The following is a 16,761-nucleotide window of genomic DNA, read 5'->3' as shown; positions in this document are numbered from 1 at the left end:
AGGTTTATAAGTGCCCTGTATTGAAGTGGTTAGGAAGCAGGAAAAAAAATGCCAGACCCCCCTAGAAGCAGCTGCAAAAACGTCCAGTGTGCATGAGGCCTAATGTGTATGTAAAGCCAAAACTTTTTTTTTGTTTAACCCCTTCCTGCCGGTGGTACTTATATACGTGGCCTCACTGAACTGGGCTTTTTTTTCGTGGGGCCGCATATATGCGTACATCTTTGTTCTGAGAGCACACCGCACAGCATACTCCCAGCACAGAGACCGGGTGTCAGGGGATTTAATTGACCAGACCGTGTGGACTGCACAGAGGAAACCAGAAACGCATGTAAGTGAAAAAATAAAGGTGTTTATTAAATAAGTGACAAGTAAGAGGAATATAAACAGTGCAAAACCAACCACAGACCCACAAACAACAAATAGTATATACAAGTAAATGGAGATACTGGAATCATAAACAAAGCCAGGCCAAGGTCATACACAGGGAGGTCAGCAGATGGGTAATGACGGGAAACCAGCAGGACAGGGAGAGGATGGATGGTTAGGCTGCAGGGCAGGGATCCAAGGGAATCAGGAGGGACAAGAACAGGATGGGCTAGGGACAGGGATCGGGTCGGATCAGATCAGGACAGGACAGAAACAGGTTCACGGTCAGGATACAGGCAGCAAGGTCAGGGCGCAGGGAGAAAGATACCAAGGCAAGCCTGTGAGGGCTTGCCGGGTATTTATAAGGCTGTAGTAATTGCCCTCATGTTACAGCTGAGCGCAGAGGGTGCTGTTTGCTCCACACTGCCGGAGTGCACCTGCTGGTGGACACCGGTACTACGGCCCAAGGATGCAACAGTGCCACCAGCAGGAGAGACCTCTTACTACAGGTCCCAGGTGTTGGAAGACACCAGCTGGTGGACACTGGTACTGCGATCCAAGAGACCGATAGCACCACCAACGGGTAAACCTTCTCATGACACCGGGCTCTCACTAATGATCGAGACCTGGGATTCCCGGTTCCGAGTCACCTGATCGATGTAATAGTCTCTGATTGGCTATCACAGTGATCAGTCAACGTGCAGCCCACCCCTGTGTTTACTTCCTGTGGTATCGCTGTGATTTTCAGGAACAGGAGAATTGATTTTGGGTTATCCTTTGGTGGTAAATTATGGTAATTGCAAGAAATATATACAGCTAAATTTAAACTTTTTATTTTTTCTTTTTTACTTTTTTGAAAATAAACAGGGAAGACATTGGGACTTTAAATGAGGCAGTTGACAGGATGGAGTTGAAATCAAAAAGGTCAATTTATTGCATAGGCATCCAAAAATACATCACACAGTAAGTATGGTAATAGAGGGTTGTATGCGCATACACGCTAACAAAACCTGCATGAATATGTGCTTAAACAGAGAATAACATGACATCTGAGCAACAAATCAAGATTAACAGATTTCATAGAGGGAGTATATATACAGAACTGGGAGGTACATGCCAGCATGATGTAAAAGGTACGTATAAATATATAGGTTCCTAAAAACATTGATCTGGATGAGATCCTATTAAAACAAGAGTAGCTGCATCCGTATTGCCCGACGCGTTTCTGTGATTAACACTTCTTCAGGGGCAGATGCAGTGGGGTATCTGTAAATAACAAAATATGAAAACATCAACCAATGAGCTAAGAGCAACCAGAAAGGACAATAAGTCGATTTCTGGATACTTACACTATGTACCTAACTAAGGTGTATCGTAGGGTGGGTACCGGGCTACAAGGGTTTGTTCTCCCCCGGAGCCGAGGCGGCCAAGGACCCAACGCAGGACAGGCATACACAGGCATCATCCCCAGAACGCAGACCATCACTTCCAATGAAAACAAATCAAAGTCATCATAAATTTGTATCTTAAATGGATAAAAAGTCCATTGAGATAAGCCATTGTTGTTGACAGAAAGAGTATAAGAAGTAGAGTACTTTAAAAAGGAACCACTAAGTGTTACCTAAATGTGCTTGAGACAAGAGCTTTCCAAAGCTATGGCGTCTGCACGTGTGCGGGAGTGAAGGCTGCGTCCGTGGGAGAAAAACCGGCGCCTAAATATGCATGCCGCCTGCGTCGGCAGTGGCCGCCAACGTCACGTGGGAACCGACAATGCGTGAGGCGGGACCACAGCCTAGGCGGTGGGGACCCGCCCCAGACTGACGTCACCACATCCGGCTGGGTCGGACAGATGGAAAGGACGCGTACCTCCACCGCAACGCCAACTAGTGACGTCGTGTGGAGGAGCGAGACGTGACGCCGATGCGCTGTGAGCTGCCGCCCGGTCCCCAAAGGGGGAGGGGAGGGCGCGCAGAGCGCATCGCAGCTCCGGGTTTGAAACAAAACATAGCCCGGAAACCAGACCCCACATAACCTATGCAGGAATGTGTCTGTAATTCCCAGAGTTTCAGCAGCAATTGTGTTGCAGGGAATTCTGTATGACTGTCAACTGCTTCCATCCCTAATATATAGTGATGAAGAGATTATAATGGGACTTTGAATGAGGCACAAAGTAGTGCCTCCATCCCAGGTTAGGGGAGAAGAAAAAAGAACAAGGGCATAAGGACTTAAAAGAAACAGTTGACAGGGTATAGTACCAAATGTTAATAAATTGCATGTAGCTTCAAGATGTACGTCACATATAAAAAGTTGCTCATGCATACGCATAAGACATGGCCTAAACAATGTGTTGCAGAACTAAACTGTGTGTTTTTGGGCCAGTTTTCCTTTGATAGTAAAATAAATCAGAGTGATATCTGCCATTTTCCTTGTTCCAGCGTAAAATTCCTTTTAATGGCAGATGCCACAGATGGCAAAAAAGGATGGGGGGGGGGGTTAATAATTCCCTACTCTAAAATTAAAAACAAAATAGTTTGGCTTTGCTTTTAGCAGGTGCTACTAAAGCTTTTAATTCACTTAAAAAAAACACTGCTAACATGATGGACAGAATCTTGCACCACATGATGGACAGATCTTGCACCACATATGTAACATACTGTACATTTGTAAACAGAACTGGGGCATCTTGGAGTGGTTGCGGAGGATGCTGAAAGAGGGATGGGACTTCACACTATAGGGATGGGCGTATACACTCTAATAGTCTTTCTTCAAAACCACAACATTATGTGGTGGAGAAAAGAAATTGAGATTTAAAATGTGCCTTAAAGAGAACCTATAACACACTAAAAATTAAACATAACAAACTTTATTACATAGGTAAAGTCTCATAAAAACAACAAAGAAAAATGTCAGTAACCGTGTCAAATGTGATGCAGCAGATGCATGGTTACAGTTTCTGGAATGTATGGCGGATTGATGCGTTTTGTGATATAAACAGATGATATAGCTGTACAAAAGTGATAACAGTAAATGAACACTTCAACCTTCAACATGAACATAATTCAAATATCCACAATTCACACAAACCATAGAAGAAAAATTGGCGATCATTGTCTGGAGGACAGAGAGGCAGAAAGTAAAACCAAACCTCCAGCACATCCACCCCCCCTCCCCTTACACCCTTCCAGGCAGTGAAAAGTATAAGCTGTAGGGGGGGGGGGGGGGGCAGTAAGACACAGTCCCCCACCAATCTTACCTAAAGAATGTTTAGTTAAAGGAAATACATCTAAGAAGGGTGTCAAAGTGATAAACCTCCAAAAATATCAGATACAAATATAAGTAAGCAGACCACATCTAGCATATATTCCATAAGTTGCATACAGATGGTCATAATACATACATCCCAACTTTAGAACTTGAGAATGAAGGACACTTGAGGCGTAAGCATGAAGTGGGTGGTCAGGATGTTAACTGTGGGAAGGGCTTAAGGGGCATGGTTAAACATGGTGGAGAGGCAGGGAGGGGGGTTATTGTTGAGGGTGGAGGGGCAGGGAGGGAAAATGCAGGAAGGGGGGGATATTTGAGGGGAGCCAGAGTCGGGCGGCAGATTGGGCGCCTGCAAAGCACGTCATCAGTCGCTAAGATGCCCGCGGTCCTAGCAATAAATGACTGAGAAGATTGAAGTGGAGGGGGAGAAGCAAGAGCGCAGGCATGCAGGAATTCTCACTGGGTGCAGTGTGAGAGAGTACACACTGTATCCCACTGAGTGGAGCCCACTACTGGAACTTGTTTTGGCAGTGGGCTCATGGACTTCAGCACACATCCTCGGGACCCTGGGACTTGACAGCCCAGGATGGTCCCACAGAATCCGGGACAGTTGGGAGGTATGATAATACATATGAACATACCCAAAAGGTATTATATACCTGGTGTTGCAACAGACAACATGGATACATTAGTATTTATCTACAGTAGACCTTGAAAGGCTTATATCAGATGGAATGAAAGCAGTCAAATAACAGGGAATCCTGGTAAAAACCTAATGCTGTAAAAGAAACCTGAGTTTAGGGAGATGATTTGTCTTCCAGCATATAATGACCCCAAACAAAAAGCCAAAACTACACAAAATGGCATAAAACAACTGTTAGGGTCCTCACACACACGGTAGTGGTGTATGAATGCTGGGTCTTCTTGGCAGAAAATTCCCACACAAAAAATGTGTGGACTGTACCGTGCGCACATTTATATATATATTACTTTAGCTGCACTGTAATCTACTATTCAGGGTATGTGTGAAATACCAATAAGGAGGTTTTAAATTTTTTTTTTTTTTTTTTGGCTCATATTTTACTTCTTTTTTTGCTAGTGTATTTCCTTAGCTTGTCTGCTTCTTAGCGTTTAAAAAGATGGTATCTGCCACAAAGGGAGTGAATTGTTTTTAGTTGGTTCTCAGACCCACAGATATGCATTGTAAAAAGGAGCAGTAATGCACCACTATTGTGCTGCACTACAAAGCAGGAGGCTTTATGTAATGAACAACTATGGCTCCTTAAGTGTGTGATACTGTATTTTATTACCTCAGGTTAATCTTTTCTACTTGTATTTTTAAAGCATTGCAGATGCTATACATTCCCTTAAATGGATGTGTCATGAATTGGCTTATGTATACTCCATATGTGCTGATCTGACCTAAGTTAATTTGTTGCAGCAGAATGAGAAGTAAGAGGTCACAGGATTGTGCTGCTTCACTCTTTCGTCTCATTAATCACACTTATTGTACATAAGCAGTTTAAATCGTGACTCCCTAGCTGCAGACCGAGAGGCTCAGTAATTATAGTAAGTGCATGAAAGCCTGCTAATCATAAACAACTTTTATAGGTTACAGCTCTGTTGGTTAATGTTTGGTTGGTGTATTTTTCCCAGAAAAAGCCATATTGAAGGACTTTTAACTTCTTTGCCAAACCTTACAGTTTTATGGACTATTTATACTACTTTTTTACAAAGATTTTATTTTTTTACCCAGTCCTTCAGCTAGATCACTTTTAGAAAGGCCCATGGTTTCTTACAGTTATTTATTTAGGTTACATCCTAACTGTTAAAAGAGGAATATTGTGCAATCTATTATTGAAGATTTTTTTTTTTTCAGCTGCTATTGTCACCTACCTGAGAAAGCTCTCCGTTCCATGAGTTACATTGCCCCCAGACTTTACTAAATGCTTGGCATTTGAAAGATGCTGAAAGCGTACACAGCAAGGAGTTTTGTGACAGAAAAGACTTACAAGAAACAACTTTAGTTCAGCTTTAAACTAATTGTAAAAGTTTTTTGTTTTTTTTTCTTGTCTTGTCTTGTTTTTCTTTGTTTATTGTTTTAACCACTTAAAGCCCCGGAAGAATTTACCCCTTTCCTGACCGGACCATTTTTTTGCAATACGGCACTGCGTCGCTTTAACTGACAATTGCGCTGTCGTACAACGCTGTACTCAAACAAAATGTATGTCCTTATTTTCCCACAAATAGAGCTTTCTTTTGGTGGTATTTGATCACCTATGCGGTTTTTATTTGTTGCGCTTTAAACAAAAAAAGACAAACAATTTTGAAAAAAACAATATTTTTTACTTTAATAAATGCCCCCAAATTAAAAACAAAAAAATGTTTCCTTAGTTTAGGTCGATTCATATTCTTCTACATATTTTTGGTTAAAAAAAACCCTGCATTAAGCGTATATTGATTGGTTTGCGCAAAAGTTATAGCGTCTAGAAAATAGGGGATAGATTTATGGCATTTTTATTATTATTTTTTACTAGTAATGGCAGTGATCTGCTATCAGGGGCGATTGCGGGTACCTGGTGGACATTGTGGCCGACGGGCACGCACATCGGCTCCTCAGTGACGCGGTGGACCCCCTATACCCCTTAAAGCAGCCACCGTACAGCTATGACAATTCGCGCAGGGGAGCCATTCTGCTGCCGTAAAACGACGGCGGGTGGTTGGCAAGGGGTTAAACAAAGTAGAGATGAACAAACTTGAGAATACATATATAGTGGTACATATTGAAAGAGTAACATAACTGAATACATAAGATGCAAAATGACACATAGAACTCAGATGTAATATTAGGAGATATAAAACCAACAAGGAGACCAATTTAATCTGATGATAAAAGTGTCAGATAGGTGAAAACAATAATAATAATAAAAAAATTAAGTAAACAACTGTTGGTCAATATTCAGGCATGGTAATTACTAGACCAAAAAAAATAAATCAGAGACATAATACCTCTTGTAAAATGACCCTGTAAGTACCACATATGAGTGGAGGAGAGGGGAAAAAGTATAATACAAAAGAAAGAAGAAAGTAAACCAGAAGACTCAGAAATGGAGTAGAAAGTAAAGAAAAGATAAGGAAAAGGTATAGTAAGAGTAAAAGGTAAGATTCGTAGAGGTAGTGCGACTCCCACTGAATGTAAGAATGTAGATATGGTAAATGAGGTAATGTTACTAGGGATACTGTGTCATCAGAATCTGATGGTAAACAAAGTTTAACCCAAGGCTGCCAAAGTTTTTCATATTTATATATTCTATCATTTTCAGTGGCTTCCATTTTAGCATGTACTAGGGCTCTATTGGTTGTGTAAACAATTTCAGCTATTACTAGAGATTGAGTTTTCTAAGTCTTAGCAATAGTTTGTTTCGTGACCGTTAGAAGCTGTAAAAGGAGGAAAAATTGACTTTGAGTAATTCCGTCTGGTTTCAAATTTAAAAGGGCTGTAGCAGGATCCAGTTGTATAGTGGTTTCGAGCACCTTCAAAGCTAAGTCGAAGACAGCTTTCTAAGATTTTTGCGCTACTGGACAATCCCACCATATATGAAAATATGTGCCAGCATCAGAACAACCACAAAAACAAACTAGGATAATTGGGAGAGTATTTCGCTAACCTAGTAGGAACATAATACCATTGAGTGAGAACCCTATAGTTCGCTTCCACCATGACAACATTAGACGATCCAGATTTTGTTGCAGACCATATGCTGGACCATTCAGCATCATCAAATTTACGTTTCAGGTCTTGTTCCCAATTAGAAACGTAAGAATTGTTTGTAGAGGGTCAAAACAAGTCCTCTAGAATGGGGGGCAGAATTACATATATGCTCAAAACGAGTCATCTGGGTGAATGAAATATCGGACTTAAGATATGGTAAGAACATTTTTTTAATTTGCAGATAGCGAAATAGTTCCAATTGAGGAAGTCCATGGGTCTCAGATAAGGTAGGAAAAGAGTGGAAGGAAGATGTGGATAGAAATTTGTATAACTGGGAAGCTTTAAAAGAAATAGGGGAAATCCAGGCAGGTTAAAAAGGCGGGATTTAAAAAAAAAAAAAAAAAAAAAAAAAAAGAAAGAAGTGGTACAGTGGAACCTCGGATTACGAGTATACTCCGTTCGAGGAGTATGCTCGTAATCCAAAGTACTCGCATATCAAAGCGAGTTTTCCCATTGAAGTCAATGGAAATGAAAATAATCCTTTCACGAGCCTTTCCGAGGTTTGCCGAGGTCAGCCGAACTGTCCTCGGGCCTTTCTGTGCATTTCTGAATGCCGACGATTGGCGCTGTTCGGCTCCAGCGCCCCCACCTCAGGCCAAAAGAGGTACTGCACACAGCTTTTGGCCTGAATCCTGCTCGTTTTGCGAGTGTTTCCTAACTCGCAAACCGAGTTTGGATTTTTAGAAATACAGTGCTCGTTTTGCAAAACGCTCGTTAACCGCGTTACTCGCAAACCGAGGTTCCACTGTACATGGGGCGATTTGAAGGCTGTGGGTGGTTTTGCATCTGTTCTAGATCGATAGTTTTATGATAGGATTGTGAATAGGGGAGCAATCAATCCGATGCAACCTTAGCATATTAGCAACCAAAATAGGGTCACAGTCAACAGATTAAATTGCCACCCATAACGGGGGTTTCCTCCAACGCATGATATTTAGGTAAATGTGCTAGGTGAGCTACGTGATAATAGGCTGAGATATTAGGTAGGCCTAAACCTCTGCCTAAATTTGAGAAATAAAGGGTGGATTTAGAAGTGCGAGATTTAGCTGTACCCCAGATAAAATAAGTAATCCTGCTTGGATAAGTCGTAGGAAATGGGATGGGACTGAGACAGGCAAAACTCTAAAAAGGTATAAAAATGTGGGTAGTATAGCCATCTTGATTGCATTAATTTTGCCTATCTACAATAAGGAAAGAGAGGACCATTGTGTTAATAGTTCAGTGACTTGTTTTAGTAGTGGAGGGAAATTAGCCGAATACAACTGAGTGATTTTAGCTGTAAGTTGTATGCCCAAATATAAGAGTCGATGTGGTGTCCAGGTAAAGGAAAGCTATTCTGTAGCTAATTGTAAATCTGTAGGGGGTAGGGAAATATTAAGTGCAGTAGATTTTTGATAATTAACTGACAGGCCTGAAATGTGTGCAAAACGGTTTTAGAAGAAAGAAGATCGGGTGCTGTGATATGAGGCGTGGTCATGAAGAGTAAAATGTCATCTGCGAAAAGGCAAATTTTATGGTGATGTCCACCTGTTTCAAATTCTTTAATATTTTGTCTGATCTAATCAATAGGATCCTGTCTAAATTGGCCCTAGTATGTATGAATGTGTGTTAGGGACCTTAGGTTGTAAGCTCCTTGGGGGCAGGGATTGATGTGAATGTACAGTGTATATGTAAAGCGCTGCGTAAATTGACGGCGCTATATAAGTACCTGAAATAAATAAATAATCATTTGGGCAAGAGGCTCAATAAGATAAGCAAATAATAGTGGGGAAAAGGGACATCCCTGACGGGTGCCTCTGCCGATGGTGAACAAGTCAGATTTATAACCATCATATTTAATATATGCCTTAGGTTTGTCATATAGAGAAGAGATTCATGTTAAAAATATGGGGTTCAAACCCCCATTTTTGAAGCTTGTGTTATTTTTTTTTAAATTATTGTTAAAATGATAAAGATTTTATACTTATCTGCTCTGTACAATGGTTTTTCACAGAGTGGCCAAGAACCTTCTCTTCTAGGGTCCCCTGTCGTTTGCTATGGGGACTCTTGTGCATCCTTGCTCCCGAGCTGGACTATGTGTGTCCATTGACACACACAGTGTGGCTTGGCCCTGCCCCCCACTCCCTCCTGAGGAAGCCAATGGCCCCCACTGCTGCCTCCATGCTCACGAGAGAGAGAGAGAGAGCAGTGCTGCAGCTCTCGGGCACAACGCTGGAGCAAGATCGGGCTCAGATAAGTATTTAGGGGATGTTGGGGAGCAGCTTTTAAAAGTTTTTTTTTTTTTTTTTTTTACCTTGATGTGGAGAATGCATTAAGGTAAAAAACCTTTAGCCTTTAAATCCACTTTAACTTTAAACTACACTGTAACAGTATCTTACAGAAACAATTCACATTTTTAGATAAAACTACATCTCTGCATTAGAGTGTATGCAAAGGCAATTTTTTATTTTGGATAATGTGTAGAAGGGTTGGACTCCCTGGGAAGATTCACCCTACCATTTTTTTATGGTGACCATTGTCACAATGACTGAAAGCAATGGGGCCAAGTGATCTGGTGACAACTGTCTAAGAGGTATAGTACCTCTTACATTCGGGAGATTTCCTCTCACTACTTGTAGCATCTGCAGGACAGGAACTGAATGGGAGTCTCCCCAGCAGGTCACATACAGCAGAAAATAACTGAATAGGAGTTTAACACTTTCCTACTCAATCCAAAGCTAAAAAAAAATATTTTTGTGTATACGTATGTCACTGAGTTATGACTTAAAGAAGCACATCATTAAAAATAATTATGTATTTAATTATCTAGGGGATCAAATGTGTATAGAACTTGGTTCCATTCAAATCTGTCTCTTAGTTCCTAAGCAGCGTGGTCGGGCAGGTTTTCCCCCGGTGGATAACACTGCTAGAAAGGAGATTTATATTTAACAGCTTTGGTCTCACAGTAGGGGCCACTCTGGAGACACAGGCTGCCATTCACAAAAAAAAAAAAAAAAAAATACTCAGCCTGCAGAACTGTGTTTATCACTGACTGCTTCATACACAGCCCAGCCAGTGGATCACACAGTGCTGCAGTGCTGAGCTTTCAGTTTAATAAATGAACAATCAGCGCAGTTGGGCTGTGCCATACATAGCACTGGCCAGACATTGCCGATCGTTTATTCATAAAACTGAATAATCACACATCATGCAGCGCTGTATGATGACACAGCACTGCAGCAGTGATATGTCACTGTTATAAATGAATGATAGATGCTGCTTGTTTATTCATAATAGTAAAAGATCACTCACAGCTGCATCTGCTTTTACTTCAAACAGGCTGGGGCAGATATATTACACAGAGCCGCACCTGTGACTGGTCTTTCACTAATATGAATGTACAAGCAACACAGATTGTTTATTCATAACAATGGTAGACCACTCAGCTTAGAAGGAGGGCAAGACTCTGTGCTGGCTGTTCCTCCCCCCACAGAAACGCCCATAATTTGGGCTTCAATACGAGTGGGGCTACAACCAGCACATAAAAGTGCATTTTAGCGACAAGGGGGTCACTAATCAGAATGAACCCCGGTGCTATATACACATGGTAATATGGGGAGTTTGAATAAACTTTAAAAAATTTTAACAATAGTTCTTAAAATCTACTGTGATGTAATATGCTGTCAGGTAAGCCAAGCAAAGGCAGTTGTTATAAAGTAGAATATATGGGATCTAACCCAGACAGTTTCTTACCAGCCTAAAGATGACTCTGGCAGCGTATGGTGATACCTCTATCCAGTGGGTTTGATTATATATTGCAAAATCTTTAATTGTGTATATCAATATTATATGTACATGCATATCCTGTGTTGTGTTTTTTTTTTTTTTTTTTATGTAGGGTTATGATTGCCCATGTTTTACACTTTTATAAATAAAAGTGGCTTCACTGCCTTTTAAACATAATTTACTACCTATCACATATCTGGCTGCCTTTAAAGTCTAAGGGGATCATTCCAGTGCAATTTTGCATATTTTTTCTTTGTAGGATATTTGTACTGTCCTGGCATTTTAGGGCATCAAGTAATTAGGCCATCAGTACATCAGGATTGATACATTTTCAAATATATACAGTTGTGCTCATAAGTTTACATACCCTAGCAGAATTTATGATTTCTTGGCCATTTTTCAGAGAATATAAATAACGCAAAAACTTTTCTTTCATTCATGCTTAGTGTTTGGCTGAAGCCATTTACTATCAATCAACTGTGTTTACTCTTTTTAAATCCAACTGTGTTTACTCTTTTTAAATCATAATGAAAACAGAAACTACCCAAATGACCCTGATCAAAAGTTTACATACCCCAGTTCGTAATACCGTGTATTGCCCCCTTTAACATCAATGACAGCTTGAAGTCTTTTGTGAATGAGGCTCTTTATCTTCTCAGATGGTAAAGCTGCCCATTCTTCTTGGCAAAAAGCCTCCAGTTTCTGTAAATTCTTGGGCTGTCTTGCATGAACTGCACGTTTGAGATTTCCCAAGAGTGGCTCAATGATATTGAGGTCAGGAGACTGAGATGGCTACTCCAGAACCTTCACTTTATTCTGCTGTAGCCAGTGACAGGTCGACTCGACCTTGTGTTTTGGATCATTGTCATGTTGGAATGTCCAAGTACGTCCCATGCGCAGCTTCCTGGCTGATGAATGCAAATGTTCCTCCAGTATTTTTTGATAACATACTGCATTCATCTTGCCATCAATTTTGACCAAATTTCCTGTGCCTTTGTAGCTCACGCATCCCCAAAACATCAGCGATCCACCTCCGTGTTTCACAGTAGGAATGATGTACCTTTCATCATAAGCCTTGTTGACTCCCCTCCAAATGTAGCGTTTATGGTTGTGGCCAAAAAACTCAATTTTGGTCTCATCACCCTACATGACTTTGTGCCAGAAGGTTTGAGGCTTGTCTCTGTGCTGTTTGGCGTATTGTAAGCGGGCTACTTTGTGGCATTTGCATAGTAATGGCTTTCTTCTGGTGACTCGACCATGCAGTCCATCTTTCTTCAAGTGCCTCCTTATTGTGCATCTTGAAACAGCCACACCACTTTCAGAGAGTCCTGTATTTCACCTGAAGTTATTTATATCTTTGCATCCCGAACAGTTTTCCTGGAAGTTGTGGCTGAAATGTTAGTTGGTCTACCTGACCATGGTTTGGTTTCAACAGAACCCCTCATTTTCCACTTCTTGATTAGAGTTTGAACACTGCTGATTGGCATTCTCAGTTCCTTAGATATCTTTTCATATCCCTTTTCCTGTTTGATACAGTTCAACTACCTTTTCCCGCAGATCCTTTGACAATTCTTTTGCCCATGACTCAGAATCCAGAAACGTCCGTGCAGCACTGGATGAAAGATGCAGGGGTCTGTCAGGAGTCCAGAAACTCACTGACCTTTTATATACATACATACACACACACACACACTAATTACAAGCAAACAGATCACATGTGAGGATGGTTACCTTTAATAGCCATTCAAACCCCTTTGTGTCAACTTGTGTGCATGTTATCAGGCTAAAATCACCAGGGTATGTAAACTTTTGATCGGGTCATTTGGGTAGTTTCTGTTTTTCTTATGATTTAAAAAGAGTAAACACGACTGATAATAAATGGCTTCAGCCAAACACTAACCATGAGTGAAAGAAAAGTTTTTTGTGTTATCATTCATATTCTCTGAAAAATGGCCAAGAAATCATACATTCTGCCAGGGTATGTAAACTTATGTGCACAGCTGTATCTATAGTATAAAAAAAGTGCTGCGCAAAAAATCTACAAAAATAAACATAGAAAATATTTTGTCACTCAAAAGAATGGTCAATAAAGACATGGATGAGCAAGTTTGGGGTGGAGGAACTTGACTGGCCTGCACAGTCCTGACCTCAACCCGATAGAACACCTTTGGGATGAATTAGAGCAGAGACTGCAAGCCAGGCATTCTCGTCCAACATCAGTGCCTAACCTCACAAATGCTCTTCTGGAAGAATGGTCAAACATTCCCATAGACACACTCCTAAACCTTGTGGACAGCCTTCCCAGAAGAGTTGAAGCTGTTATAGCTGCAGAGGGTGGGCCAGCTCAATATTGAACCCTATGGAGTAAGACTTGGATGCCATTAAACTTCATGTGTGTGTAAAGGCAGCTGTCCCAATACTTTTTGATAATATAGTGTATATCTTTCACACAGGCTAAATAATATACACTGACTTGGGTTTTTTTTTTATGAAAGAAATGTAACAGACTACACGTTGGCCTAAATTTATGAATAAAGATTATCTGTTTGCAAAATTTTATTATACAAACTAAGAAAAACCTGCTTTTTTTTTGTTCAAAATATTTGGTATGTTTTTAATACCACCAAAACAAAGTTCTATTTGTATGAAAAAAAATTATATAATTTTCATTTGCGTATGGTGTTGCATGACCAAGCAATTGCTCATTAACCGCTTCCCGACCTGCCTCACGCAGATATACTGCGGCAGAAGGGCACGTATAGGCAGATTGACGTATCTGTACGTTGCCCTGTAGGAGGCGGCTTGTGGGCGGGCGCTCACCGGGGGCATAATTGTGGGTCCCGCGGACTCGATGTCTGCGGGGATACCCGCGATCATCTCACGGAGAGGAAGAACGGGGAAAAGCTAATGTAAACAAGCATTTCCCCGTTCTGCCTAATGACACTGACACTGATCACCGCTCCCTGTAATCGGGAGCGGTGATCAGTGTCGTGTCACACAGCCCATCCCCCCACAGTTAGAATCACTCCCTAGGACACACTTAACCCCTACAGCGCCACCTAGTGGTTAACCCCTTCACTGCCAGTCACATTTACACAGTAATCAATGCATTTTTAATTGCACTGATCACTGAATAAATGTTAATGGTCCCACAATAGCGCCAAAAGTGTCCGATCTGTCCGCCATAATGTCGCAGTCACGATAAAAATCTCTGCTTGCCACCATTACTACTTAAAAAAAAAAAAAATTATTAAAAAAATTCCATAAACTATCCCCTATTTTGTAGACGCTATAACTTTTGCGCAAACCAATCAATAAACACTTATTGCAATTTTTTTTTTTAACCAAAAATATGTAGAAGAATACGTATCGGCCTAAACTGAGGGGAAAAAAATGTTTTTCTACATATTTTTTGGGATATTTATTATAGAAAAAAGTAAAAAATATAGCTTTTTTTTCAAATTTGTCGCTCTGTTTTTGTTTATAGTGCAAAAAATAAAAAATGCAGAGGTGATCAAATACCACCAAAAGAAAACTCTATTTGTGGGAAAAAAAGGACGTCAATTTTGTTTGGGAGCCACGTCGCACGACCGCGCAATTGTCAGTTAAAGCAACGCAGTGCCAAATCTCAAAAAGTGCTCTGGTCTTTGGCCAGCCAAATGGTCCAGGGCTTAAGTGGTTAAAGTAGCACAGTGCTGTGGATAAAACCTTCTGGAGGTTAGAGAGTTAAAGAAAAGATAAGGAAGGTTTGAATATACCGTATACAGCACAGAGCTTTGCATTGAGATAGCTTTCACATTGGGCAAATTGTCTTGCATATGTTTAGCAAATGCTAATTGGGGAAGTCTTAAAATGCAATGAAAGTCACATAGTGCTAAAGGTACTGCAAACTTACTGTAATATCCCTAGCAATAAAAATGCCTTTTTTTCCCCCATAATTTTTATTGTTTTCTGGATAATTTGTACAAACAAGAGGTTATCATACAGTATGTGTGAAAAAAAAGCTTATATTGGAAGAATGGTGAATACAGTATGTGCGGTTCATCTGATGATACTCTTAACAGAATAGTAATTGTTAAGCATGGATGAACAGTTGGACCATTTTACAGTTTAACATTTTAGCAATTATAGATTGCTTGTCAAAAACCCATTCTGAGTATTTTATGAGTATGATAAAGTATAATAAAATAAGATATAAAATAGGAATACAATTAAAACTAAAATATAAAAATAAAGAATAAAAAACAAAAAATATAAAAATAAAAGAGAAGGAAAGTAATGACTAAAACTGTTGTACCTATGTTTAAGAAAGTGTCCTCTCAGTCCAGAGACTATGTGGAGCAATGGGATAATTTCCAAAGGGATTTGCAGAGGGCTAAGGGCATGTTGTAGATACCGTAATTTATCTCTGGTCCAACCTGCCCAGTGAATTAGAGAGAGAGGCTTATTATACCACTCAGAGTATTTAAACATAATCATAATTTTGGTTATTTCTGTGTTAGTCAGAGAACTTTCATGAATATTTCTCTGCAATTTCCTAGATGGAGGGTGGTGTGTGTGTATAGGTTTGTGGTTTTTTTTTCTCTTTCTTGGCTATCTCTACATTTGTTTTAAGTAACTGAAAAATATCTGCTATTTTCACAAAGAGAATTCCAGTTTTTCCAAATAATCAATACCTGCAGCAGTATTACTCAGTGATGTTCCCCTACTATGACAGGCTTCATCATGAGTTGATGAGGACCAGACTTGTAATGGAATTTCTAGTTGGAAAAACTGTCAGGATAGGCTTGTAGTGTCATTTGTCTAGTACATCTTAAAAGTGACAGCTGTAATGTATGATTTAAATAATATTGTAGAATTATTATACTGTACATCTCTTTTTGGTCCAATAAATATGCCAGTGAAAGCATTTGATTATATATTTGATAAGTACAAAAAATACCTGTGGAGCCTACCAGAAATCTGGTAAGCTGATAACTTTCTATTCTCTCCGCCTCTACTGACTGTTATCATTTAACATTGGTTCCTGTGCTCTCTGACTACAGAACATTTTCCTGCTATGTTATGAAGGGGGGAAGTGTTCTGTAGTCCTACCAAACAAACCTGTCCTAGAGTGACAATGCTGTGCCTCAATAAATACAGATTAGTGAGTGAGTGTTGTCACTCTGTGCAGGTAATGTGATACTGGCAAGACTGCCATGTGAAAATAAAGGGAAAAAAAAGCCAGAAAAAATAACAAATTCAGCCACCATATCTAAGGACTTGGTAAGCTGTAATTGATTTCATTTTTGTTCTTAGGTTTAGATATGGAATTTTAATAAAATCATATTATCTGGTCGAATTTTGTCTGTTCTGCTAGATATCTAAATGTTTTAAGTGTTCAGGTTACAAATCATAAAAGATGTTCAATTTTGTATATTGTATATGTAAATAATCTTTTAATCATCTTAATGCATTGCAGATATGGATACACATTACATCTACATTTAAATCATGCTGAGTCATAGATTTTACTTGTCGCCAAATAATGCTTTTGCATTTTGCGCTTGTGTAATTTTCATAATGGACAGCTTTTTGAAGCTATAGCTTCCTAA

At 40.0% G+C, this 16,761-nt stretch overlaps 1 protein-coding gene across 4 annotated transcripts in view; it reads left to right on the top strand.

The window, feature by feature from the left end:
• OGDHL (oxoglutarate dehydrogenase L) overlaps positions 1-16,761 on the top strand; it is a 295,821-nt gene that overhangs the window by 82,511 nt on the left and 196,549 nt on the right. The window lies entirely within an intron of this gene.

Source organism: Aquarana catesbeiana, linkage group LG08 (assembly GCF_042186555.1).
Source record: "Aquarana catesbeiana isolate 2022-GZ linkage group LG08, ASM4218655v1, whole genome shotgun sequence".
Lineage (NCBI taxonomy): Eukaryota > Metazoa > Chordata > Amphibia > Anura > Ranidae > Aquarana > Aquarana catesbeiana.
This window is presented reverse-complemented; position numbering and strand designations above follow the sequence as displayed.